General features: G+C 39.2%; 1 protein-coding gene across 4 annotated transcripts in view; it reads left to right on the top strand.

Annotated features, from left to right (window-relative positions):
- ccnd2a (cyclin D2, a) overlaps positions 1-26,694 on the top strand; it is a 135,167-nt gene that overhangs the window by 39,130 nt on the left and 69,343 nt on the right. Inside the window, exon 2 of one of the 4 annotated variants that reach the window (XM_067501562.1) lies at positions 9,061-9,182. The exons of the other annotated variants lie outside the window; for them this stretch is intronic. The gene's annotated coding sequence lies outside the window, so the exon portion shown is untranslated. The remainder of the gene's footprint in view (positions 1-9,060; positions 9,183-26,694) is intronic. 4 annotated transcript variants of the gene reach the window in all.

Raw genomic sequence — 26,694 nt, forward strand, 5'->3', positions numbered from 1 at the left:
GAAGAGACTAGTTGCTGCCACCTTCTTGAATAGCTCTTGAATACAGGGGCATATTATATTGCACTCGCAGCACAAAATCTTTATATATTTTACTGTATTTATCACAGTCCAGTAAGATTGATTATAAACTTAATATAATTAATTTATCATCTTTAGAGTTGAGTGACCTCTCTGTATGGAGTGCTTCAGTCTTTTATGTTTATTTATAAAGCTATTCTATATAAACATCCCTCATATTTTTCTAACATATTTTGGCAATTATCATCTTAGATGACAGGATACATATGTATGTGCTTGCTGTCTCTAGAGTAAGAACAGAGATGGGAAAGAAAGCTTCAATGTTTTCTGCAGTGGTCACTTAGAATAGTCCGTAGAGAAACATTATTAACAAACTTGGTATTATATACCAAATTTAGAGAAACTCTATGCTAAAGGATTCTTTTTCTACTTACCCCTGTTTTTGGGTTCTACAGTTGTTTCTATGTCATTTTCATCTCAGATTGAAACAATGTCTGAAACAATGCTGCCATCTTGACCAGCTCACCTTGAAAATTAGGTTGCAAATGTACTTTCGTACAATAAATTTAAATTAACAAAATCTAACTTACCAGTATTTATTACAGAAATTATTTATTGGACTTTTTCAATTATCATTATTATTTTCAGTATTATTACTTTGCAATTATCAGGTGAAGGTATGATATTGCAAATCATCTTCATTGATTATTTAGAGAGAAAGTGAAACCGGACATTCCAAATTGATGAAAGTTAGCATAGTACCAGTCAAAGCATATCACATTCCCATTTCACTTCAAACCAAGCCTTCAGCAACAGAAACTACTACATTACTACAGGAGTCACTACATCACGTCATGTGTCTTGCACTACTAATGTCACAAAGACACATAAAGGAAAGCTGCTGTTCCACTTAGCAGTGAGAAAATGACTCTACAGCCTGCAGAACACCAGACATTTACTAATCAGCATACAAAACCACTGCTATAGTTGATGGGAGTCTCATGGGAGTTATGCAGGTGTCTGGTTTTAAACCAAAGGCATTACAAAAGTTGATACAGTTCAACCTGTGCAGACTAAGACTGCGTACACCAGGTTCCATGGCAAATACTAGCCATCACAAAACAGTTATTTTGCACCAAACAGCATATTTCAAAAACTCAAGACATCATCATAAATTCTTGCAAACCTCAAGCAAATTTTGCACCAATCATTCATGAAGATATTGATATTTTTCACTGAATGGTGAATGGGGGCCTTGAATTTCCACTGAGTAGTTGTTGAGACATTTTTTTTCTGGGCCACAGCGGTGAATTAGTTGACAGACACATGTTACTGTCCATAGAATGATACAATAATCCAAAAATACTCCAATTAGGTACATTCTTAAAGGATGTCTTTACTGATGTTGAACTTCCGTCTTTTGTATCTAGTTTGGGTACATGTAAATGAATGCTATTAAACATCCCTCAAACTTCCCTTTTATGATTATGTAATCTCGTTGTTCATACTATGGAGGTTGTAATCATGGTCAACCTGCTTTTCCAGAGTTCCTTCAGATGACATCATCTGAACTCCTAATGATGAAAAACTACTCTTAGTGATGTCATATGGAGGATTTTTTCAGCTAGAAGCAGAGAAATAGGGTAGTCAGAGGCACTAAAGTAAATTTACACCCTAAACTAAAGTCATAGAAAGCAAGTTGAAATTGGTGAAGTTGCCCTTTAACAAAATACAGTACAAATAAATTAAAAAAATGTCCTTGTAATCCATGAAAGGTTGCGAGGATGCAACAGAAGTAAAATTGGAGTGCAGGAGGAGAGTGGGAAGAAAGAAAAGCATGGCTGAGAGGGAGGGCAAGAGTGGCATGTGGCTGGATGGTATCCTTGGGAAAGTTTGCAGCTCACTCTCCCACTCTCTGGATCTTAGCTGGGGACAAATACCACATGGAGCTGAGAGGAAGCCCGCTGGAGTGTGCAGGGCCACGAGCACACAGGAATGTTTCACTTCAAATGGGAAATGTTCACAGCTGTTAGTTACTGTAGGCTTTTTCTCTCACGCTGCCTCTCCATCTCTATCTACCCATCTCTGTCTCTCTCACTGTGTCAGAAGAACTGCTGCTATGATTAGCTCAAATTGTGTGCTTGTGATAACCAGTGTTTTTATTCATGCTGTTCATTTCTCTTTTTTTTCTAAATTCAGATTTTATTCTTTACAGCACGCCATATATTTGTGTAATCTATTTACCAGCATAGGAGTCTAAAGTAATTTCTTTTGTCTTCTGTTGGAACTTAGCCCATTTAGAACATTAGGCTTCTCGTGTCATGTGGTTATCCACCAGCAAAAGGCCTGAAGTCAATTTTCTATCCAAAAACAATTTTTGGAAAACACATGTTTGAAAATGTGTGGCATAAAAATACCGGAAGCTTTGCCTTACCCACAAACAAAAATGACAACAACAACAACAAGAACAACAGCTCAGGGTTTCCATCCCCACATCAAGCTGTCTGGAGTCTGATGAGTCTGGTTTGGCTGCACATGAATTGGATCTCCGCAGTTTTGGGGCTGTCGTGGCTGCAAATGAACCCAGGCTCAGTAATTCTGTTGGGTGGAGGTTCTGCCTGCCTGCCCCACACACAGTAGCACACACTCACACGCATACACACTGATACTCAAACACACATTACCATGCAAACTATTTGTATGTGGACATCTATCATCATAATCATATTGGCTCGTAGATTTTTAGCTATTTGCACTCAGGTGTAAACCACTCAAACACTCATAAATACACTTACCAGCAGAAGCCATGTTTCCAGTAGTGATGATGCAAGAGCTAATGTTTCATCAAACCAACCAGCATTTTTGCCACTCTGTTCATGATGAATGAATTTGATCATCAGGGTGCTTCTGCAGCTATCACTCCAGCATTATTGAACAGACGTGTGTCTTTTGTATTTCTACTAGAAGAGCTTAGAATGCTTTCAAGCTTCACATACGTTGCAGTGTAGCAGCGTTTGATAAACAGTGTTTGGACGTGAAAGAGGAAGTGAATGGGTTGGGTGGTCTCACGGACCAACAAGCACAGTCAGAACTACACGCCAGGCACACAGCGGCACCCGCAGAGATTTATACGTTCACGTCTTTGCTGCTGACAGGAGAGGCCATAATTTGCATCTAATCTTTTTATACATTTGTGTGTATTTAATCCATATCCGCAGTTATAATGTACAATTTTTGCTTCCCTAGTGCATAATGTTGATCATGTTCCTCGTCGATTAGAATACAAACTCCCAGAGCCTTCCTACTTGACCACTTTGTGTGTATATTTACACATGTACTACCATATAGATAGAGTAGAAATACACACCACCACCCACAATCCTACCCAGAGGTTTAAACCAGAGTTTTCTTTTTTCTTCTAAAACCACTTCCCTGCCTTTCCCTTGCTCCTGATGACGACACTCTTTTGGAATTCACTCCTTGTGCTGGTGGTGCTCTTGGAGAGAGAGACTGACTGTGTTGTTCAGATCTCTCAGTGCTCTGCAGCCACTAACCAGGACCATTTGGTGTCTCCTTTCTCCACACTCTTCTCTTTACCCTTCTTGTTCTGTCTTTGCATTTATTCTCTCAATTTTTCCTCTATTTGTTCTCCATCCTTTTGGGGTTGCAACAATTTTACATATTTGCTTGAAATCAGGCTCCCTGTGAGCATTGGGGGTCCAGAGCCTTGAGGGGTTGCTGAAATGTGCTGTGGTTAGGTGGTGGTGTGTATGAGCTGAGGTCTGAGGTTTCAGAGCATTGCTTATCTGTTATTGCATGGCAGTACAGTATGTGTATACTGTTCCTGTGCCTTCACCATCCATTTGCATTTTTGAGTATCTGCGCATAACATTTGTGTGGACATTTTGTGTGTGTGTCTTTCTGAGTGTGAGTAAGAGAGAGAAAGAGAGAGAGACATGGGGGGTATGCTGCTGGGTATTCTGGACACTTGTGAAGGGATGGCCTCCCCCTTCTTCCTAAACCCAGCTAGCTTTAGATTGATGGGGGAGGTGTTGCCTCTGCTCACTCATCCATCACACACTTTATTTGGGTTTTAGAGGAAAGGGAAAAGGAAAAAAAAACAGAATAAAGGAAAAAAATCCTTCCAAAAATATCAGACTTGGGGGCTGGGGTGTGGAGGGTTGAGGAGTTGAGTTAGGGGTGGCCCCTTGTACTGCTTAGGCCTTCTCTGCTGCCTCCCTCTCTTTGAGCAGATGCTGAAAAAGAGGTCTTACCCTTATGACCCCCTCCCATTCTCCAGTCTGAACACTGATAACAAAGAACAGATAAAAAGAGAGATAAAGCCTAATGGGGGTGGGATTTAGTGAGGATCAGCGAGCAGGTTTGTGATTTGTACTGAAGTTTGTGTCATATGTGAGTTTGCGTGCATATATTTATAAGTGCCTGGTAAATAGGGGGTGCTGGTAGCAGATTATAGGATGGATCAGGAGTGGTTGGTGGTCTACTATCAAGGCTGGGCAGGGTTTACTTTGTGGCAGGACAGTGAGGCCAGATGAGGTTGCAATGTATCTATATGATAAATAAAATCATACATAATCATACAAATGCAAGTGTCACTAACAAATGTTGTAAACTGTCAGTAATTATCACTTTAAAACCATTACTTCCTAATTTGATGAAACACTCCAAAAACTCTGGCTTTGTTCATGTGCAATAGATGCTAAAAGGCAATTGTAATGGTTAAGACTCTTGTTTGCATGTTGTTTGTAGGGAGTTTTACTTCCTAAATCGTAAACATATTATCAGGGGATAAAAATGGTTTCCATTTAGACCTGGACATCTGTAGCAGCATGACGTACAGTTCAGCATACACAAGCAAACAGTCAGCTCAGCTCTGTACTCTGGCCTTTGTCTGAAGTGCCTATAGGAAAGTTGGTACTACTCCAAGGGGACTATCAAATAAAGAAATTGCTGTTTCCTATTATTGCTATTGTCGAGTTTGGAGGTGCTTTGTGTAGCTTATGCCAAACTACTACAAGCATAAAATAAATAAATAAACAAAGAAAGGGAAATTATTACCTTCTGAAATTAAACATTGGATTTTGGCTTTATAGTTTTAGTGAAAATAATGCAGGTCCCTACAAAACGAGCTGCTTTTCTTTCTAAGACTTACTTTTCTATATAGTTAATGGGGTTTCTTTGCTGGAAATACACCAAATCCTGTTACTGTGCTTTATTTCTCACCATAGTTTGAATGTTGAGTTATTCACTTTGCCATATGGCCAAATTTATTCAGTAAAGCATTATGTACTAGAAGCTGCTTTTGTTCCCACGTTTATGTAAATCAAACTAAAATCCCACAGTTTTGTGATGTAAAAATATGAAAATTTGAAATTGTAACAAAAAAGGGGACCAGGTTGGCTTATTCTTGTACGTATGGCAGATTGTTTGTTTCCTCTGAGAATATTTTCCAACTTCAAACCTCATGGTGAAGCCCCCAGAAGCTCCATTTGAATCACAAATGTCTTTCATTTCTCAATCGTTCACAGGTTTTGGTCAGTTGAGGAATTTTGGGACCCATTAAAGCTTGGTGACAATGACTTTCACCCCCGGGGGCACCACAGGGGTCCACCCTCCCACTGACCTCTCCATTGCTGCCCAGTCCTTCCTCAAGCAGTCCTGCTCCCAGGTTCTGATTGGTTCAACAAAGCACCCAACAAACCCGCTGGGGTCAATGTCTCTTTTCACTCTTGTTCTCCTTTTTGCCTTGTTCTCGCTCAAGTTGGGGCTTATCAAAGACAATCCAGTTCCGTCATGTGGGCAAATCATGTTGACACCCATTTAGCATGCTCATCAGAGAACAGTTATGAATATTCAAGATGGTGCCAGGGGCCAGTGAGAGGCAAAGGAAGAGATGAGAGTGACAGATAAAGTGGAACACTGTGAACAAAGTGTCAGGGTTATTTGCAAGATAAAATAAATCAGAATATTATAAATCAATAATACAAATAAAAAAGTGTAATAAAAGTGCAAATAAAATAAAATCTAGACCAGCATTTCACAGTAGAGAGAACAAAAATCAGTGAAATCGTTTTTTAAAACTCTCACAGTTCAAAAAGGATTAGAAAAAATTATATCATACATTATGATAATGCTGGTTTTGCTTTAATTACTTACTTCTCCAACTTTAGTTGAAGTGAATATCTATAGGAAGTGGCCATAAGTTTGCCGTGATTATCATTAAGAATGACTGGAATCTCTTAAAGTGAATCAATATTTACTGGAACTTCTGTTGTTAGGTTGACATTGAGTAGTTATACTACTGTGCTTTCCCTGCTATTACAAGTCAAAGTTTTTGCTGTGATAGGTGGTAAGGTTTATAGGGAACTGTTTGCTGCTCCAGGTTTACAGTTGCAATATGACCTATATGGAGATGACATTATTTATTAGTTATTGATTAAAGAAAACAACTTTATATTGACTTCATAAGTGTTTGCATCAGGAAAAATTGTTGACTAAAAGTGTGGACTTTATTTCCAAACTGCACTGTACTGACTTGCTGTAATGTAGAATTGGGTATTATGGAAACGCTTTGGCACTGCTTATGAGCCACAGACTTTTTATATCCTTGATCCTTTTGTGCTGTTGGCTACTGTTTGGTTATGAATGTACTGAATCTTGTTAGAACCAAGCCAGGAAGGAGCGAGTTTGTCTGAATGAGCCTGTCTATCTCATTGACATCAATGTCAAAAACTTCTAGGATCACATCCAAGCTGAGACAAGTGCTCATTTGGATTTTAGGAATGCGGCACTGTTCCAGGCTTTGATGTTTCATTTCCTAAAGATTGTAAAAAGAATCCAGAAGGAGTATCATGGGTGTTGCATCTTCATATATTTTAGATATTTGTTGGTCTAGATAATGTGTAGTTGTATTTGGAGCATACATTTAGTAGAAATTGCGTTTTCATAGTCAAAAAATTCATAACTCACTACATAAATACAAAATTAAATACAAAAAAAAAAATACATGATTTACTAGTGGTTAATTTTGACGTTGTTTTTGCATACTGAAGCTGAACTACTGACTGACTTTGTCTCTGCATCCTTTATTGCATCAGTTTATCAATTGTGCTTGAGAAAAGGAGAAGGCCATAAACACAAGTCCAGCACCTTATAGATTTACACAAACATTAGGTTTTTGCACAGCTGCTTTCAACCAACATAGTATAGGCACATATTTAGGGCCTTTCTCTTACCTGGAATTCACTATCTGATGGACATACCTCGACACGTATTGCTGCTGTGATTCATCTGCTGCTCTGCCTCTGTGTCTCTATGTACGTATGTATGTATGTATGTATGTATGTGCTATGTAGTTTGCAGGATGCACTGCCTTTTAACATCCCTCTACGGCTTAGCCTGCTGTATGTCACTGAGATGAATAGAGGTCAAAGCTGGGCCACCCACTCCTCACCACAGTCCAAAACCTCAAAAAAGACTTTTTGTAACATGCAAGAAGAAGAACAGTTGGGTTCATTTAGATGTTTATGTGTAGCTAATGTGTTTAGTTTTAGCTCAAAAATGTTTAATCGTTCCTAGTTCAAGAGTCAAGAGTGTTGGTCCATTCTGTAGTTAATAATAGTCTGGCCCACACTGTCAAGTACCAATGGATGGAACCAGCAACATGACATGAAAGGTTACAAACAGCAGAAATTATCTTTCATAAATACCATTTCCAATTATGACCAATAATTCTCCAATTATGAGTATGAATTATTTTACACAGGCGTCTGCATCACCACACTAAAACACCAGTTTGCATCATCTGTAGGCTATAATGTAAATCCATAAGTCTTCTGTCTTTGATCCTTCAATTCTAGTCATGTTTCCTTCAAGAGAGCTCTCTTCAATTCTGCGGGCTGACAAGGAGGGTGTCTATCTAAAACTGTCCTGGCCCATCTGTGTCACAGGCCATATCTGTCATTATCTTTATTTAATTGTTCTCTCTATACTGTTGCCTATACCGCCTGCTTTTGCCCTGTCCACAGCAAATTCTCCCTGGTGACTCACAAAGGTTTTCAAAAAGCTAATGGCTAGTCTTTGGTTGGACACTGGTTGAGATGCTGGTTCTTGTTTAAAGTCGAAGCGGACTCCTTTTTCTGCCTGAACCAGGTCATTTTGTTACTTTTGGTTGAGTTATAAAGATGGAATGATGCTGCCAGAGCTTGTTGAAATGAAAACAACAGTAGCTTAAATAAGGAAGTAACAACTTCATTCCTTGCTGGTTCATCAATGCGAACTGGTGAGTTGCAGACCCACTGCCTGCTGACCAGGATAATAAAAAATTGTGGTGGTGACTATGAGGGATTGTGTTGGGTGAAGAACAGTCAGTAATGACAGGAGAGGTGGAGGAGGATTTGGAGGAGATAACATAATCAAAAGATCCCAGGATTAGTCACAGTATAGCCTTTGTCAGTTAGCTTCCTGCAAACACGTCTGCCACATTGTATAGATCTCATTCTTTATGATTGTATACGCTTTCTTTGAAAGTTTTGTTTGTTCGGTTTTTTTTTTTATATTTCCATTAAAAGGCTATTGAAAGTAGTCGTTTCTTACTCAGGCTTATCAACACTGATAACACTACTAAACTTATAATGTAGAGGGATCAAATTTACTAACAGTGGGTAGGGGGGATTAGGATGCACTCACTGACCCCACACAGATATTCCAGCCAGACAAATGCTGCCCGTCCTGTCAGCTTGCTAGCAAGGGCAGTGAGGTAGATAATAATTGTCAGTTTGGCTCTGCCATTGCCAATGCCAGGGTGGGCTAGGCATGGCGGGTCTGGCTAAGAGGGAGTGGGAGTAGCCCAGAAGGCTAAAGGAAAGACGAGGATGTACACAGAGACACTCGCACTCACAGACATTCATACATATAAAAAAGGTATAAGACTTTTAAGCATATGATTAATAAAGGAAAATCTCTTTATTATCTCCACACGGTCTATATCCTGAATTTGTTCTCTGTATTCTTTTATCACAGTTACCCAGATGTTAAATCAAACATCACTCAAAAAACTAGAGGAATGATTCAAGCCAAAGCAGAACGAAGCAGTACCAAAATGGCTGCGGTGGGGTTACACGAGGCTTGTCAGAGCTATTAATGTAAGTTAAATGATTGTACTGCATTAACTTCACATGTAGAGTCTTCTGGGTATTGTAAACTGGTTATCCTGCCCTGCTACTGAACAGCTGCTATTTAGATTGTTTGATTGATTGATTGATTGATTAATTGATTGTTGTTGTTAAAACTCTAAAGATCAATTTTCATGTACTGTGTATATGTGTGTGTCAAAACCTAGAGAAAGAATCTTCAGCCAGATTCTACCTGAGCTTCTTACTTGCTATCTGGGTTTGTCTTTAGTGTTTGGCCTCAGAGCAAATTAGTTTTTCTATCAGCCTGTGCTAACAAGATCATTTGGCACTCAGATCAGACTGAGTTGTGGAGAAGCTGTCTGGCATAAGATCTCTCTCCACATTTATGTCACCAATATATTTGGTGTCCACTGAAAATGGGACCTCCTGTTTAGACTCTGGAAACTGTTTGCAGGCAATGTAAAATAAAACAGTGTATTAGTTCCTCATTGGGACTCAAACAACTTTGGTTTTGTTACCGTCACCTTTAACACAGGTAATGAAATGAAATTTATTTAATTATAAATTAAATTATAGTATAAAAAAGCCCAGCAAATCCAACAAGTTCATGCAGCAAAGAATTAAGCTTTCATTCCTAATTTATATATTTTTTTGCGAGGTCTGTTGGATGTTGTTGTTATGTAAAATTACTCTCATAACAGCAATAATAAGGTGTTAAAAATAACTGCAATGCATGTATCAGTAGTAAAATAAAATGCACCCAAAAATCCCACTCTGGATATGATAAAGTCCAGGTGTCCAAAGGAAAAGCTTTAGTTATGGAAAGTACAGGCAGCTTACGTCAGGATTTTGACACAGGAAGTAAACCTGGGGACCCTGGTAGTGGTGGAAAGCTGTAAACATGTTGGGCAGGAAACCAGAGACCACCAGGCCCTAAATATTCAATATGTGTCTTTATTTTATTTTTTTACGTACTCAACTTATTTTAGTCTGTTGATCACAAATACCTTTTATGCAACATGCAGTCCCATTTTTCAACTTTCAACACCTGAGTATTGAGCTTCTCATGACCCCAACATAGTGTTGGTGAGTCAGCCTGTAGATGTAAATGGATTTCTCCCCTGTCATAGTGGAGCTCACTTCCTGTCACTGGCCCCAGGGTGGGAGCGCACAATGACGAATGCCACCCACATTAGGTCAGGCTGACAAGCATGGTGACACTGGGGTCATTTGTTTGTGTCACAAGCACAGAAATAGTCTCCCAACTCCTCCTGGAGTAGGCTAGCATTCACTGGCCTGCTATAAGGGCGGGATGTGGTCCTGTTGTTATTACCTGCCTCTGCAGAGGAAGAGCTTTCTCTGAGGACGTATGGAAAATTGCAGTTGTCTGCCAAGTGCCATGATTAGTGCCCCAGTCAGTTCAGCACAGAAGGCATTTCCACAGGCTCCAGTCTGAGTTTTAGATATTACTGCTTACAGTAGAGCACCGGCCCTCAGCACTCACATTTGACTGGTGGAGGTTGTGCAACTTTACTCCTGTTAGTGTGTGGTGGGAGTTGGTCAGACACTGGCTTTACATTTGGTTTGAATTTTTTACACTTGATGGACAAATTTTTTTGTTATGTTATTTTATGTAAGCGGATCAAGAGATAGGATGGTGGGAACTGCTGTTGTGATAACTTTAGTAAATTAAGGAACTAGCAAGTGTAATACTGAAAAGCCGAAGGGTTTTATTTAAGGGTGTTTACTTTTTGATTGATTGATTGATTGATTGATTGATTGATTGATTGATTGGTATTGTGCTGTTGGAGGACCCCTCCTCCTAAGTGCAGAATCTTCTAGTTCGCTGCCAGGTCTCTTACTAAGCATTCTGTATTACAAAGTCAGCGCTGGCATTTGCCAGAAAAAGCACAACCAGTTAATGGTTCGGAACTCTGGCTTATCTTGGCCATCGACACAACAAAACCCATAATTATCTGCAAAATAAACTTGCTTCCTTGATTGTTAGACAAATAATGCATTAAACATTTCCAGATAAACTTTGTTTTCCACTGTGTTGCCAACCCCTGTAGAGAAGGAGAGGCATTCAGGCCACCAATACTAGAAAACCATTTTACTGGGCTACTCTAAAGTTTTTGTCTAAGTTCCAGTGCTCCATTAACTAACACCTTTATAACCAATTAATACCAGAAGAGTCTGTTTTGTTCCATGAAAACAATTGCCCCTGATGTTTCTAACCTTTCAAAATAGTCTTGATGAGTCTTTCTTGTATATGTCAGCATTGTTTGTCACCTTCTTTGTATAGCCACAGATAATATTTTGGGGGTTTCTTTCTGACGTATGCCTCCTACTCCTCTCACTCTCTGGCTCACCTCCATGAGGGCCAATGAAGCCTGGCACTCGCCTGAATCTCTCAGCCAGTCCTGGGCAGCTGGGATCTGGGGTAGTTCCCTGCAGTTCTGCAGTGTGCTGGCAGCCTCTTCCCCCACACCCCCCACCACCACCCCCACCCCTCCACCGCTCCTAATTCTGCTTTTTACTTCCAGCCAGCTTCAGAATACAATACAGAGGAGCCCTGTCCTCTGCTACGAACAGACATACACCCCTGGGCATACACACATCCACACTTTTATAAGCCATTGAAAGAAACAAGACCAAAGGCTAAAAGAGGAGCAGACGCCTCTCAGATGCTGAGCTTGGCTTCATGTGCCACTTGACACAGGCGGCCGCACACCAAATAACTGTTGTTTATTGTTTATGGAAGGACCCTCTGCCACCCTCCATGCTCTCTTCATCTGGAGACTCCTAAAGGGCCACAGCCAAGAGCCAAAGGAAAAAGAAAACATAACTGTCCGTCTACTGTATGGATGCAAGTGTGTGCCCCTGTGTATATTTAGATATGAATGCTTTTGTGCTCACATGTACAGTGGTAATGTACACTGTAAGCTACAGTCTTGAACCCTATAATTAATATTATTCTCCTGTAGTTTCCATATTGATTGTGTGTTGTTTGCTCAGCAGGAGTTGGTTCAGGGAGGCCAGGATAAGACATCTTGTTCCACTGGGGTCTTAGTCACAATAAAATCATTACAGCAGTAAGGTGCCCTCCTTCTTATACTGTTTTTAAATGATTATGCATAATCTACTAAGTGGTAAAAAGCTTTTTGCAGAGATGCAAAATGTCTTCAGCTAGTGATGGATTAAAGGGGACAGTTCGGTAACACCAGAACTTTGGTTTGTCTCTGCCTTTTTTACCCATTTGATATCATTTGAAAGTATAATTGTTTTGATTATTATTTCTTAAATATCTTAAAATGCAGTACAAAATAAAACAACAGCTGAAGTATACACATAAAGTGATCCACCCTGCTGAGCAGTCTTCCCTCTCCCTGCTCTGAACTAGTGCAGCACCACTCTTTACTGTGTGCCCCACATTGCACACCCCTTGGGGTAGTGGTTGAAAATATCTGACTGGTCCCAAGAGTGTTGCTTGCCATAAAACCTAAAAGCATCAACAGCACCACTCCACATCAATTTTGCAGCATATTTCTACTAAAGAAAAAACCTTGCATACATTACAGTAGCTTTAGGTTCATCGCTACGACCCATTACTAAACTAGACAAGGAAGATCTCACCAGCGACAGGGGCTGCTATATGTCCTCCATAGCACACATTGGATTGTCATAGTTATATTGTCCCTAAAAAAACAAAAAAGAAATTTACATGTACATTCTGTACATTTAGTTCTGGTGGGCATGTTGTGGACTTTGGGACACCCAAACAACAAAAGTCACTAAGGTCTTCTGTGTATGTATTGACCTGTTAGAGTTTAAGGCATCACTTTATTTGTAACTTTAGTTTAACAGAAAATCCTTTTGATAGTTGTGTGTAATATAACATTATAGGAAAATAATTTTATTGCATTTGGTTTTTACAGTAATATTGAGATATAAGAGGCATTTTTTTCAAAGTTCCTCCTCTACTGTATTATTCAGTGCAAACAAACCATAAATAATAAAACTCAGAGTTGCAAAGATTATTATGTAAACTACTCCTATGTCTAGAAAAACTCATTCAACCAATCTTTACTTAAAAAAGAAAATCTGTTAAAATTAAAAAAGTAAATAATGACTAGTTGCCATGGATCGTTTTTTGTTTGTTTTGTTTTGTTTTTACTTTTATTGTTTGTCATCTAAAACAAGCAAGAAATAAGAAACTCTAGATTTGTTTTGCTTCTCCAAACTCAGTAGTTTCAATTGTTTCAAAACCATAGAGACTCACTGCACTTATTTCAAGCACAATGGCTGGAAATAATAATATAAAATGATAATTCAGACAAAACAATAGTATCATTAGATGTATTTTATATTTTTTTCTCTCCTTTTCATATCTTAGTGGCAGTGAAAAAACAAAAACACAGCAAATAAAAGAGCCGAGGTGTAGAGAGACCACAATTTCTTGACATTGAATACCTGTGATGTAGCTAAAATGCCATGCAGAGCTTCTTTCTGGGTTTTAGTAGAAAAACAGTGGGAGTTTGCAGATGTTGGGAAAACAAACAGTTGAACTTACAGCAATGCATTCACACTATGGAAACTTTATTTTAAAGGTTTACCCTTTGATGGGTATGAATAATGAGTAATTTAGTTTTTTCTGTTAGCAAAGGAGTCACCATCACTACCACCACTCAAATAAACACCATATTTAAAATAATAAATTAAGTTTTATTTAATGATTCCACTCTACTAGGCTAAATATGTAGTATTTGTGCTTTGAAAACCTTTCTGCCCACTCAGGTCTCAGCTCCTACATACTGCTCACAGCCACATGGTGACAGAAACATTTAGGTCTGTACCAGGTTCTCAGCAGTTAAAACCAATAGAAAAAGAAATTCCTTCCTAATGGTGCATGAAAGTAACGATTCACCACTGTATTTTCATTTTAACCCTTGGTGGATCTTTTCCACATTACCTCAACACTGTACCTAAAGAAAACCACTATTCATTTTTACGCAGTTTTAGTTTTTTTCTCTTTTGAAAAGATATGCTCAACCGACTTTGACGTGGGTCCCTCGACCTTTCATCTAAATGTGCACTTGGTAGGGGAAGACGCTGCAGCTGGACGCTGATCATGCCTGATGGCAGTAAAGCATAAATAGCAGGGTAGCCCTGGGCACCGTGAAAAAGTCCTGCTGACGACTGTACCGACAGGGTCACAGCCCTTCCATGCTGCCCCGCAAAATGAGAGTGAGAGTAAACAGGCGTAATAGGGGAGAGACCAAAAGAGACTTGGACTGTGTTCTTGTAAATAATTGCATTCATTGTTCTCTGCCACTGTTGGTTATGGTCACAAGCTGTTTGGTAGGCCCCTGTCTGTCTGGTGCTCCCCATGAGCCCGGTGTCAGCCCCTACGCCCCCAAGGGGAGCAACTTGTGCCAGGGGTGAGAATGCCAGCTCCCTGACCCGGTGGCCCCGCGTCTGATATGCCCACGCCAGGAGCAAACGGTCCCTGGGCCAGCTCGGAGATTCAGAGCGTGCTGTGCTCATGCTGCTCCACTGTTAAATAAAGCTGGTTCAAAGAGCACATTCCTGCCCCAGCCCAGCAGTGAAATAGCAAGCTCTCTTGCTTGTAGTGTCAAAGCACCAGATTGTTTCATTTTATTGCTTTGCCTTTATCTCGGCTGACTCTGGTACAATCTGATTGGATCCAGCATGTTATTAGCCTCTGTTGTTGGCTGTGGGAACAGCAGATGGCCTATTTGGACCAGATTACCTGTACTTCTTATCTTAAGTGAAGAATTCATTCCAAGTGCTCAGATGTTTCAGGAAAGCTGCTTGTCCACATGATGAATATGATGCAGTGCAGTTGAGCTTATCTGGAAGTTAACACCCTCTTATAATGTAAACCTGTATTTGCCAGCTGGGAAAAACACTCCTGTCACTATGCATATTTTATGTGCTGTACTGTACAGATGGAGATAGCTATTGTGGATAGGGGGTTGAGTCTAACCGTAGAAAAGATGAGTATTACTATCGTAAAAGGAAATTTGAAGTTGATTACTAGCAAATTTGCTTGTTCAGCTTCAAAACCCAGTTCATTGCCTTCTGTTTGCCTTTGAAACTCCTTAGAGGAATGAAGACACTCTTAAACAGATGCTGCAAAATGGATTTTAACATTAGAGCAGTTTAAAAAAGAAATCAGGAAGTTGTCCTTAGGTTCACATTTTCTCTGAATCTCTCCCTCTGGATCTCTCTGTTCTCTTTCCTTACACAACTTAAGTGTTAGCCGGAAATCTCACTGCGTTATTGCTTCCAAAGCAAAGTTTGCAAAACACAGGCGTGGGAAAAAAATTCAGTCTAACACAGCATCATCTGCAGCCTGTAATGATAGAACCTCAATGACATCATGTGTGTTTGAGTGCGGGGCTCTGGTAACTGTGCCGTGCATCTCCTCAAAATACCAGTGGCTAAATGGAACACACAAGCTGAGCTTGGCAATGGAAGTCAGATGCTCTTGAATTCTTTCTTGCCATCTAAAGACGTTCCTTTCCTGCTGCTGATAGGTTTAGGAGACTCCAAATGAGGGGCCCCCTCTGCAAGGGTTATTTATGCCTTTGCTGTATGGTAAATGTCCAAAAATAAATACAAGCCTCTGTAACAAAGAGGAATTGGATCTAATCGGCTCCAGGGCACCGTGTTTGATCTGCACCTCCTTTAGTACAGCTACCCACTTCTCAAGTGCACAGCACATCAGGATGTTGTGGAATTCTGTTGTATAATATTCTGACGTTACAGCGGATGAAAGCTATTTTCATATGTTGCTTAACAGTATGAGAATTTTCGGTTGTTGCATTCGTACATTTACTCTCATTTTATCTTTGGTGCTGTTTTATAGTATTTTTCCCTATAAAGCTGGTAACCGGGTTCATATTATATGCTTGCTCCTTTCAGTTTCATATTGTATACATTATAATGCTGAGTACTTGCATCTGTGGTGCATTCCTGCAGCGCAAGAGAGAACTGCAATTTTTAACACAGAAATCTGATACAATACTTGGATTTAATGGAACCTTCATACGACTCTCAGATCATCCTGTTGTTAAGAACATGTACTTCATGTGAATTGCAAGAGTAATTGTAGGTGGGGAATGTTTTATAAGGTTTGACTGAGATCAATCATTTAGCCACAATGGAGCAGAGATCAAACACTGGAGGGAACAAAAACTCCTAGGCCTACAGGTAGTATAGCAGTTAAACTGGAAGTACGAAACACCCACCCACGCACAGTTTCCCAGCTCATGTGGGATGATCCCTAAAGATGTGAAACTCAAACCATGTTGTGTGTGTTGGTTTTGATCATGTGTTTGACATCAGATGGTGGATAAGTGATGAGTGCTAAGAATGCAGGGGGAAAATGGCTTTATTGTGTCCCAGTAATTTTAACATTAAAATACAACATGCTAATACTGCTGTCAGTGCAACTGATTATTTAAAAGTGTATCTCATTACAACGAAGAGTCATATATATCAACAGCACTGAGTTGGTAAATGTTTAAAAGACATATTTTTATTGTTGCATGCTATTAATTTTGTGCTTACATCACACATTCCAGAAACGCACTGGAAAGTGTGAGCTGTTAAATACTTCCTTTAAAAGTCCAACATTGCTCTGCTCTGGCAATGGCATCAGAAAAAACAAAACCAAAATAAAAACAGCTGCAACTAGAAATTACTGGGCGAGAGAATGAGCAAACTGCAATTTCACAAAGACGGAACAATCTCCTAAATTTATGACAATAATAATGACAGTAATTTGGAGCTAGCTCAGCATAGGAATACACTCATCCAAGTAAACTAGTTCACAGGAAAAATATCTAAACTTTTATAAAATGTGTCAGGGTGCATCTCAGTTTGCCAAAATAAAGATGATTTATTTGTTTATGGAAAAAAAGAATGGAAGCAAGTTAATTCTCTTCCTTAGGTGCAATATGAACACACAAAACTGATTGTGTAGGAGTTGCCGATCTACTCACGGCAATCGGTGCCCGAACTGTAATCAGCTACTCACTGTACAGGTTCTGTATTACCACATATTCTAAGTAACATTTAAATATTGTATGTAGCAAAAGTTTAATGTAGAGGGAGAAAAACATCTAATGTACAAATATTTAACACATCTGCATTTTATATCTATCTATTCATTCAAACGATTTCTCTACAGACTCAGAGATTTGCTTGGTGTAAACATGGTTAATAACAAACAGCTTGCGGCAGTATTGTAGTAATTTTAGTATTCTGCTAACGAAAAACTAACTACACTAAAATTGTGTTTGTTTAAGTAAAGCCAGAAAGAGAAAAAAGGTAATAATGTCATTTCACATGCTGCTTCAGAAACAGGGGATACAAAGAAAATGAGCAGCTGTTTCCTAAAGTAATCCTAAAAAAACCTTTACTAATGTTGCAGTCAGACAAATTGGATGTTGTATTCCCAGATTTGGTATTTTGGAAAATACATAGTTTGGAAAACATATGTTTGGAAAACATTGTATTAGTATGCTCAGTATCAATGTATCTTCACCTAACAATTCATGTTGTCAACTTAATATCGTCATTATGTTAACAAAGTGTAAATGGGTTGCAGTTACATTCACCCACAACAATGTATTTGTCTTTGCAGTTCAGTTCTATATAAATGTAATTTTTAGGAGAAAGGGCTGCAGATGACTACTGATCAGTTTCTCTCTCTGCCTCTCTCTATCCCAACTCACTTTCAGTGGTATGGCTTTCTCAATTATTTCTAAAATTCACAAGATTTATAGTCTCCAAGGACCAGCAGGCAGGAGCATAACTGTGATACAGTGAATCTGAAAAGCATACTGTTATTGAAGGAGTAAAAGCTATCACTTGAAAACCAGTTTGTCACTAATGAAGGAAAGGACGAATGCAGCATACTGTAGCACATGGTCTAAATGCTACGCCTTTCTGTACTTCCTTCCTCATCATGAGCCTCCCTTACGTCCATTTGACCCCTTCCACTAGAACCAGAAAATCAATCTGGAACATACACGTTGTCAAACAATGATGTAGACCCCAGTCTATACCCCATCCATGGGGCCAGACTTGATTAAGTCAAGATCTGGTCTGGGCTTTTTGAAAATACGGTCTCAATTACTCAGTGCAGGGCTCCCACATACCCTCATTTTTACACACACATATGAGCAAACATCCATACACTCACATCCCAATTTTACCAGCTAAATGAAAGTCAGATTACTATCTGTGCATCCCCAATGTGCCTACAGTAACTACAGCTCTGCTTCCTCTTCCATTCTGTTCCCATCCCCCACTAAGTAGCTCCTTCAAAAGAATGCTTTGCACTTTTTATTCTGCTAACTAATTGACAAGGCCCATTGGAAGTGAGGTGGATGGAGATTGAGATGGCGATGGTGATGCATTGCAGTCATATGTGACTGCAAGCCACTGAGATAGTCTGATGTGGGAACCATTAGTGCACAGCATCAATAAAAGCAGGGAGGCACACAGGGGGTGTGTGGCTTGAACAAATAAGGCCCTCTGTGTCTCGGATTGAATACCCGTGCTGCCTTATTACCAGTTTGAAGTGTGGTTTGCTGCCTATGACATCAATGACAAACAGAGCACTCTGGTTTCCTCTTCAGTGATGGAAACTACTGCTTTGAACTTCAACAACTTCTCCATTCATTCCTTATGGATGTAGACACTAGGAACTCAGTCCTCCATAATCTGCATGACAGCCAAGATGTGTCCAGTAAACGTGCGACCATTAAAATCCATTAAAAAATAGTTTGATACTAGATTTGCAACTCTCCCCAAAGTTCACATGATTAAAGAATGGGGATTTTTTTTTCCAATGACAATTTCAAACATATTTCACTAAAGTGATTACACACTATCACATGATGTTTTTATTGCTGTTAAAAATGTGTTGTGTAATCTACTTGCCTAACTCTTTAGCAGGAAAGAGTTAGGCCACTTTGATTTTGAACACTTTTTTGTATCTTTTTAAAGCTTTCAGAGCCCAAGATACTGAAGTTTTTACTTTCAATATGAATCACGCTCCAAAAACTCTGGATCCTACATTTCCCATTTTTATACTTCCTGCTTACGTAATGTCCAGTTTGTAACCGAGGCTTTGTGTTAAAAATATTAGGTCTCAAACCCAAATCAAGATAACCATTATGATATTTTCCGGGTAGTTGAAACAATGCAACATGCAAAAGTTTTTCATTGTTTAAACATCTCCTCAAATTATCCATCACAGGTCTGATTTCAATGAATCTCCATTTGACCACTGTGTGTTTCAGTAATCTTGTGAGCTTTTTGGTTTAGACACTTTTCAAGTCAGTATTGGAGACAGAAATGCAGGCTGTAGCTTTGTAGCATTAGCTGCAAAACTTTTTCTATTTAACAAAATGTTGTCAATATAAACAACCCTATTAAAGTACTAGATTTTGGGAAATATTAATTAGTTTGCTCTGAGGCATACAGTGATTCATAGTTTGGTAAATGTGAACAGTCCACTGAGCTTATGCAACCTGCTCTAATGGCTGCCGAGTGCCCTCTCCTGCTTTGTCAGACTGGCACGATGTTTGTCAAGTGTAGGGTGGGAACGCATGATGCTGGAGGACTTTGGAAGTGTGTGTTTGTGCGTGTTTTTAGCAGTTTTTAGCAGATAGTTCTCCATCGCAGCACGCATGCTTATGTTTGCATATGATTACGTGTGTTTTCTTCTGTTTTCTCACTCAGGGACTTTGTCCTCTGAAAGGTGTGCCAGCCAGTCAGCTGAGAGAGAGGAAAACAAGATCTGAAGCGGGCCATGGTGTTAGAACTGGGACAAAGACGAGAGAGAAAAGAAGGGAGAGCGAAAGAGAACGAGATAGAGGGATGGGGTGAATGCAGAAAAGTGGCGCCCTAGTTCGGAGTGTGTTGCTTTGAACCATATACCAGATGTTTGTGCATTGCAAATATTGAGCCGATAGGCTAGCATGTAGTTGGTGACAGGTGTGTTTAGTCCAAGCAACTTTCATTCACCATCTCTTTGATCCTGATCACAAATCCATTTGCTCATGTATTGATTCTTCATTGGGTACTCTGGTTTCCTCCCACAGTCTAGAGACATGCATGTTAGGTTAACTGGTGACTCCAAATTGCTCGTAGATCTGAATGTGAGCATGAATGATTTCTGACTGTGACTCTGTGTTGCTTCTGAGATAGACTTGAAGTCCAGGGTTTACCTCACCGCTCTCCCATTGACAGCTGGGACAGGCTTAAGCCCCCTGCCACCCTTAACAGGATAAGCGGTTACTAAAGATGGATAGATGGATGCTTAGAAGGCAGTGTCTATTCTAAAGAACCAAGGTGAAACCAGATGATAATGTTAACTGTACTGCATTTTCTATAGACCAATGTGTAGTCCAGACTAACTTCACATCTATGGATCAAAGTTGTGTGACTTTGCTGCATTGATCAGACTTTCATATCAGATAAGAAAGTGACTGACAAACCGACTAACTACCTAGCCACCCACGCTGTTGACAATGCAAGGTGCCCAATGACGTTGTCATTCAATGAATTACAGTAACAGCACTGACTGACCCAAGCACTCTTTGAACTCCAGATGAATTGCAGGTCTATCAGCAGCTGTTCAGAATGACCTTACCCCACAAAAATCAATCGAGGCAAACATACATACATTGAAGAATAGTACACAGAACAGTAGACGACAGGGACATCAGACACATTGAATATAACTCTTCACTTGTCTTCCACATTACCACACCCATCCGCGAACTGGGCACGACTCAGAGACACTGACTGGCTTTCTGGCATGTATACCTCATTTGGCATAGCTGCCCTTCTCCAGCAAATAAATGTGTCATTTATTTCATGCTCGCCTCTGTCATATTGTGTGCCTTAGCCTGCCTGTTGCCCCAGTGCATGCAAATGTGGACCGAGGTATGCATTGGTTATCTCTTTCTGAAAAAGCAGTGCCCTTGTTGCTTCATGTAGAGCGGCTCTAGTGACCGGCCATTGATAAGGCTAATGTCTCTCGATAGCTACCACGCTTTCAAGTCCCGTCACAAAACAGCCGGCTCCCTTTAATGTTGTTTTCCCAAGCCAAGGACAGACAGGCCTCCCTACAGGACAGAGCTGGCTAATCAGTAATCACTAACTTGCTAAGCCTAGCAGTCCCTTCAGTCCCTTGCTTTTTCACCCTTCTTCTTCACCCCTTCATCATCTTTTTTCTTCTTATCTTTTTAGTATAACTTTCTGTCCTCTCCTTTCTACTGCACTTCTTGCTGTATGAGCCATTCTCATTTTTCTTCCCCTTCTTCTAAGAGTCAAGCTTTTGATGAGAATTATACTGCATTGTGTTTAAAATGAATATTTAAAATGAACATTTCCTTTTTAAATGTTCTTTTTTCTTTAAATACTTACATCTTCCACTTGCCCCCACCCTCCTTGCCCACCTCTCTTGTTCAAAGTTGTTTCTTTACTCATCTGTAGCCTTTTCTTCTTTGCCCAGCCAGACAACAAATGCCACCCCTTACCCTGCTAATGAATCAAGATACAGAAGGAGGGATCAGGAGGTCTGTGCCATAGACACATGGCGTTATATTAAAACATTAGTACCACTATATGACTTTATTTAGGACTTGCCAAAGAAAATTGATTAGGTGACAGAGATGGAACAAAAGAGGAATCATCCTTGGCCACCCTGACTGGGCTTCTCTTTTTAGAGCCAACACCAGCAGCTCCTCTCCACCCTTTTTTTGTCCAAAGTCACACCCTCCCATCTCTGCACTCAGTCCGACGGTCTGTATAATCAATGAGTCAATATTCTATTTAAATGTGTTATCATTTAAATCACGTTCCTGTTCACGTCTCTAAATGTTTTGTAGATAATAATCAAACTATTATGATTTCTGTGTTTTGTTTAGTTTCTTTAAATAATCAATATATGTATAAAATGTGCCACTTGCTATAACAGAGGTATGCTATTTTAACATGATGTACTATGCACCTCTTTCAGCAGTGAAGATTTGCAGATTGACCCCACTGCTAAGTGGCAAAATATTTCACCAGCTGGCCCAAATGCATTGTGGGTAGAGAAACTAGCCTTAGTGATGAGGAACGTGTTATCAGTTCTGTACAGGACATCCTTCATACTATAATGTCACCCAGCAGATCCACAGAATAGTAGGCCGTGCATAGAATGTAGAAGAGAACCAGCACTGCTGCGGGCTGTCTGTCTGCATATCTCAATGTCAGTATAACTTTATTGACATATTAACTCACTGTTGTTGTGTGCAATAAAGAGAACAGCTTAGACAGAAAAAAGATAAATAGCGCATTTATTTGAGGTGACTATGCTTTTCAAGCCGCAGGAATGTTTTTCACCAATGTTGCCCTGAATGGCCTTAATTGCTGTAATTTCGTCAGAGGTATAACATATTGGCAATTAGCTCTTGCTTGCTTCTAACTGCTGTAAAGTTTTTGGCATAGCATTTTGGGAAACATTATTTTATTATTTTTATTTCTTGAAATGAAGAAGCATGCTATCCACATGTTAAATGGAAATTTAATGTTTCTTTTTAAGGAAGATGTGGGCACACAATCTAGAATCCAGTTTTTATTTACATATTTTGTGGGAATATTAGAAATTTAAAAAATCAGAATTAAATTTATGCAAAGGCTACACTGTAGACTATATAAGTGGCCTACATCGTTGCGAACAATTATACTAGTGTTAATGTGTCTGTGTCACACTGCAATTGCACTCCCAAAATGGTAGTTGGCGGTGGGGTTTCTGTGCAACTGTGGTGAGTTTCTTTACCCATCTAGTACGTTTTTGTGTGTGCATGTGTGTGTGTTAAGATCAGATAATGTTGGTATAGGAGCTAACAGATGTAGAATAGCAGTTATTTTTATTGAAATTACTGCAAGGCATAAAAGAGAGCAGAAATGAGGAGATGGCATATACAACCATTGAACTGATTGAGACAGAAGAACTGTTGTTGTGGTACATGATGTTTAGTTTAAAGGTTGGATACAATGAACAAGGCAAACAGTGCCTGTTGGTATCTGAGGGTTAGGGTAAGGTATAGACAAAAATTAAAATATCAGGTTTCAGTTTGGGCCAGGTTTGGCCACGTAGGCTTTAATAAATGGGCGTAAAAGGATTGAATGCAACTATAAAACAATGCACCTGAATGCATGTTTCTTTATTATTCTTTTTTAAATAGCTATAAAATAATGAGCCTACAGTGGATGTTTTGCGTCTGGTTAAGTACTTATATTAGAAACAATCCTGTAAAAATTAAACTGTGTCAGGCTTGGGTCAGGTTTGGCTGCTAGACCAATACGCTCATGTTGTGTTCTGACAAAAAATGTGACCCGATCCATATTCTTCTTTGTTTTCATCTCTAGGGAGGTGCACATCAGGATATAGCATGGGGTGGGCGTAGGGTCTGCAGGAGACTTTCCTAGATTTGACAATGCATCAGGGTTGAATGACCCAGCATGGGACACTAATCTCAGGGGGCTTGGTGAATTAATGAATATTTCACATCAGCTCTATAAACTATTTAAATTAATATTTTATATATTATTTTGTACAAAATGTGGATATTATATTGTGTTTGTGATTGAACTTGCCTTCACTCATTGGCATGTAAACTCAGGAGTTGCAATTAGATAACGTTTTGTTTTATGCGTCACAAGTTAAAATTGTCTTATGTATATTGGGAAGTTATGAGTCAATAATTATTAAACACCAAAATACCTCAGAACAACGAGTTGATTCAACTATTCATTCAACTGGTTTTAAACAGCTGATAAGCTAAGATTGGAGAAACTTAAAAATAAATAAACAAAACAACCAAAGTTGTTACAAAAAAAAAGAAAAAATCTTTTGTAAGGATTCTTTCAGTCAGTTCTTTTATCTAGATTAACCGGTAATTCAGGCCACAAACACAGACGTCAATAAGAGCTTTCAGACGTTGCTTGGTGTCACTGTGCATGTGTTTCCCTTTCAAAGTCATGTACATACTGTACATTTAAGTTCTTTAGTAGGTTTCTGTGGCCCCTTCAGTTTTTTTAAGAAGGGAACAAATTCCACACTGCCATCATCCTCTGCCTTGTAAGTCTTCTACTGCCTACATTGCTGGGTAACCAGACCCAGATGGTACCTGGTACAGACACCAGCGGCTTGTCTTTTGCCTTTTGTGAGTCAGACACTGCAATCAGTAGCCAGGAAGCCCAGACGTGTGGTGTGGGCCTTTAAGAGGCCATACTGGGGTGAGCAGAGGCATAGGAAAAGGAAGACAGGATGGAGGGAGTGGCTCAACAGTAGTCTAATTTGAGTTGTTTAGTTTATTTTATAACAATTTACAGTAAACTCAAATAAGAAATCTGCATTACTAATAGTTACTAAAAGTTTGTATCTGCATTAATTGTGAGATATTGTTTTTCCCACATTGTTTGGGTGTTTATGAGTTGGTGGCTGCCTCACTCTGCCTTTCATGTATTAGAACTTAGGGATTCAATAACCGGTCTGGCCAATGATACTGTTCAGCCAGTGCACTCTGGACTTTCAGTATTATTTTACATAGTTAATCTCAATGCCATACTGTCATCGCTGGGGACAATAATAAGCAATATAAATGTGTGTGTTTGTGTGTTTGTCTGAACAAAACTAAAAAAAGGGTTTTTTTGAGTAGATGAGAGAGATGATAGGCTGATCACTCAGAAGTTACAAAGTATTGACAGGGCTGTGCATGTAAAGCTGTAAAAGGACTTCTATTGTGAAGGTAAATTTACAGATTATAATGTTAAAAAAAGATTTTAAAAAAGTGCAAATTAAAAGAAGTTGAAAGAAAACAAAATATATTTTGAAAATCTGGAATAGTAACAGCCTGAATTTTATTTTGAGATCCTAGTATATTTTAAGACCTTCCTGTGAGGTAAGAGGGCTCTTGATTTGAAAATAGGACTCCTATTGTGAAGGTAAATTTACAAGGGGCAGACAGGTGTGTGTGCATGTGTTTGAGATTAGCTAAAATTAAGAAAAGAATGAAAAAAGTAAATGCTAAGCCTTCCAAAAGAGACCCCAACAAAGCTACCTTGAATTAAATACAATAGTTTGTACTCATACAGTATTAAAACTAGGAAATTAGCCTGTTTTATTTGAACTGGAAAGGAAGGAAATGGGTAAAAAGAAGTGGCAAGAAGAATGGAAGGGAGGAAACAAGACAGCGGGTATAGAAAGGAAGAAAAAGAATAAAAAAGGAAGAAATAAGATTAGACAAGGATGGAGAGAAAGACAAAATAAGAAAGGAAGGAAGAGCATGAATGCTTAAGGATCCAAAGAAACAGTGTAAGTGTGAGTGTAACATTTTATAAAATGGATAATTATAAAACTGATGGAGAGAGAGATGGATGGTGGGAAAGGTTAATACATACGTAGAAATATTAGCTCAGTAACATAAACACTGATTTAGTAAGGAGAGAGAGATGGGAGACATAGGACATGCCATCAGGACACTGCAGGAGTTAGTAATTAATGTCGGAGTGTTTGAGACAAGCAGCAGAGGAGCTGATAACGGGGGTAAATTTTGCCTCTCAAAATAGGCAAGAACATATAAACTTTCACTCATATTCAAAGGCTATGAGCATGTGGAGGCTTTGAAAAACATGGCCACCTTTTTTATGTGAAGTTAATAAATATGAAATAAATTTAAACTTGTGTGGCAATTTAAAAACAGCTCCTTTTGGGATATGTGAGAGACTTTGTGTCACACATGTAACACACAGCGGGAGAATGTCCATATCTTAATTGTTCTTATGGGAGAAAGCTTGATTTCAACAAGGGGTCAGTACAGGAGGCATAACATGACAGAAAAAGTATGGTATGGGAAATTGTGTTTCAAACTGTGTCTCAAAAAAAAAAAGAAAAAAAGAAAACAAGCATGAGTGATACCCAGTGTGTCCAAGAAGCTGTATGGGAACACTGGACCTCAGGAACCAGGAATGTCCAGACAGTCAGTCAGACATTAAAGACATACGATATTAAACCCTGCTGTGCTTCATCCTTCTCCCCACTTGCCCCTGTGATATTAACCGTGGCCCTGCCATGACCCCCAGTTCCCAACAACTCTCGAATAAAGAAACACCAGGAAGAGGTGTGCTATCCATAAAATACAAGCTAACTGAAAAGTAGCTGCTCTTGCTTTTCAAAAGGCATCCACACAGCTCCTTATAGGTTGGCTTGAGTGGAAGGTTTCACTGATTCTTGACAAAGACATGTATTACTCACAGGTAAAGTTTTGTCAAATAAAAGAAGAATTGATGACTTATTTCTCAACCCTTTTGTTTTGAATTATAGAAATGGAAACTGTTGCCTACCAGTGATGTTAGTAGATTTGTTCAGGTCTGAAACATAGCAATGGGGATTTTTTGTTGCTTTTTTTTACTCTTCTGT

This window comes from Channa argus, chromosome 4 (assembly GCF_033026475.1).
Source record: "Channa argus isolate prfri chromosome 4, Channa argus male v1.0, whole genome shotgun sequence".
NCBI classification, from domain to species: Eukaryota; Metazoa; Chordata; class Actinopteri; order Anabantiformes; family Channidae; genus Channa; species Channa argus.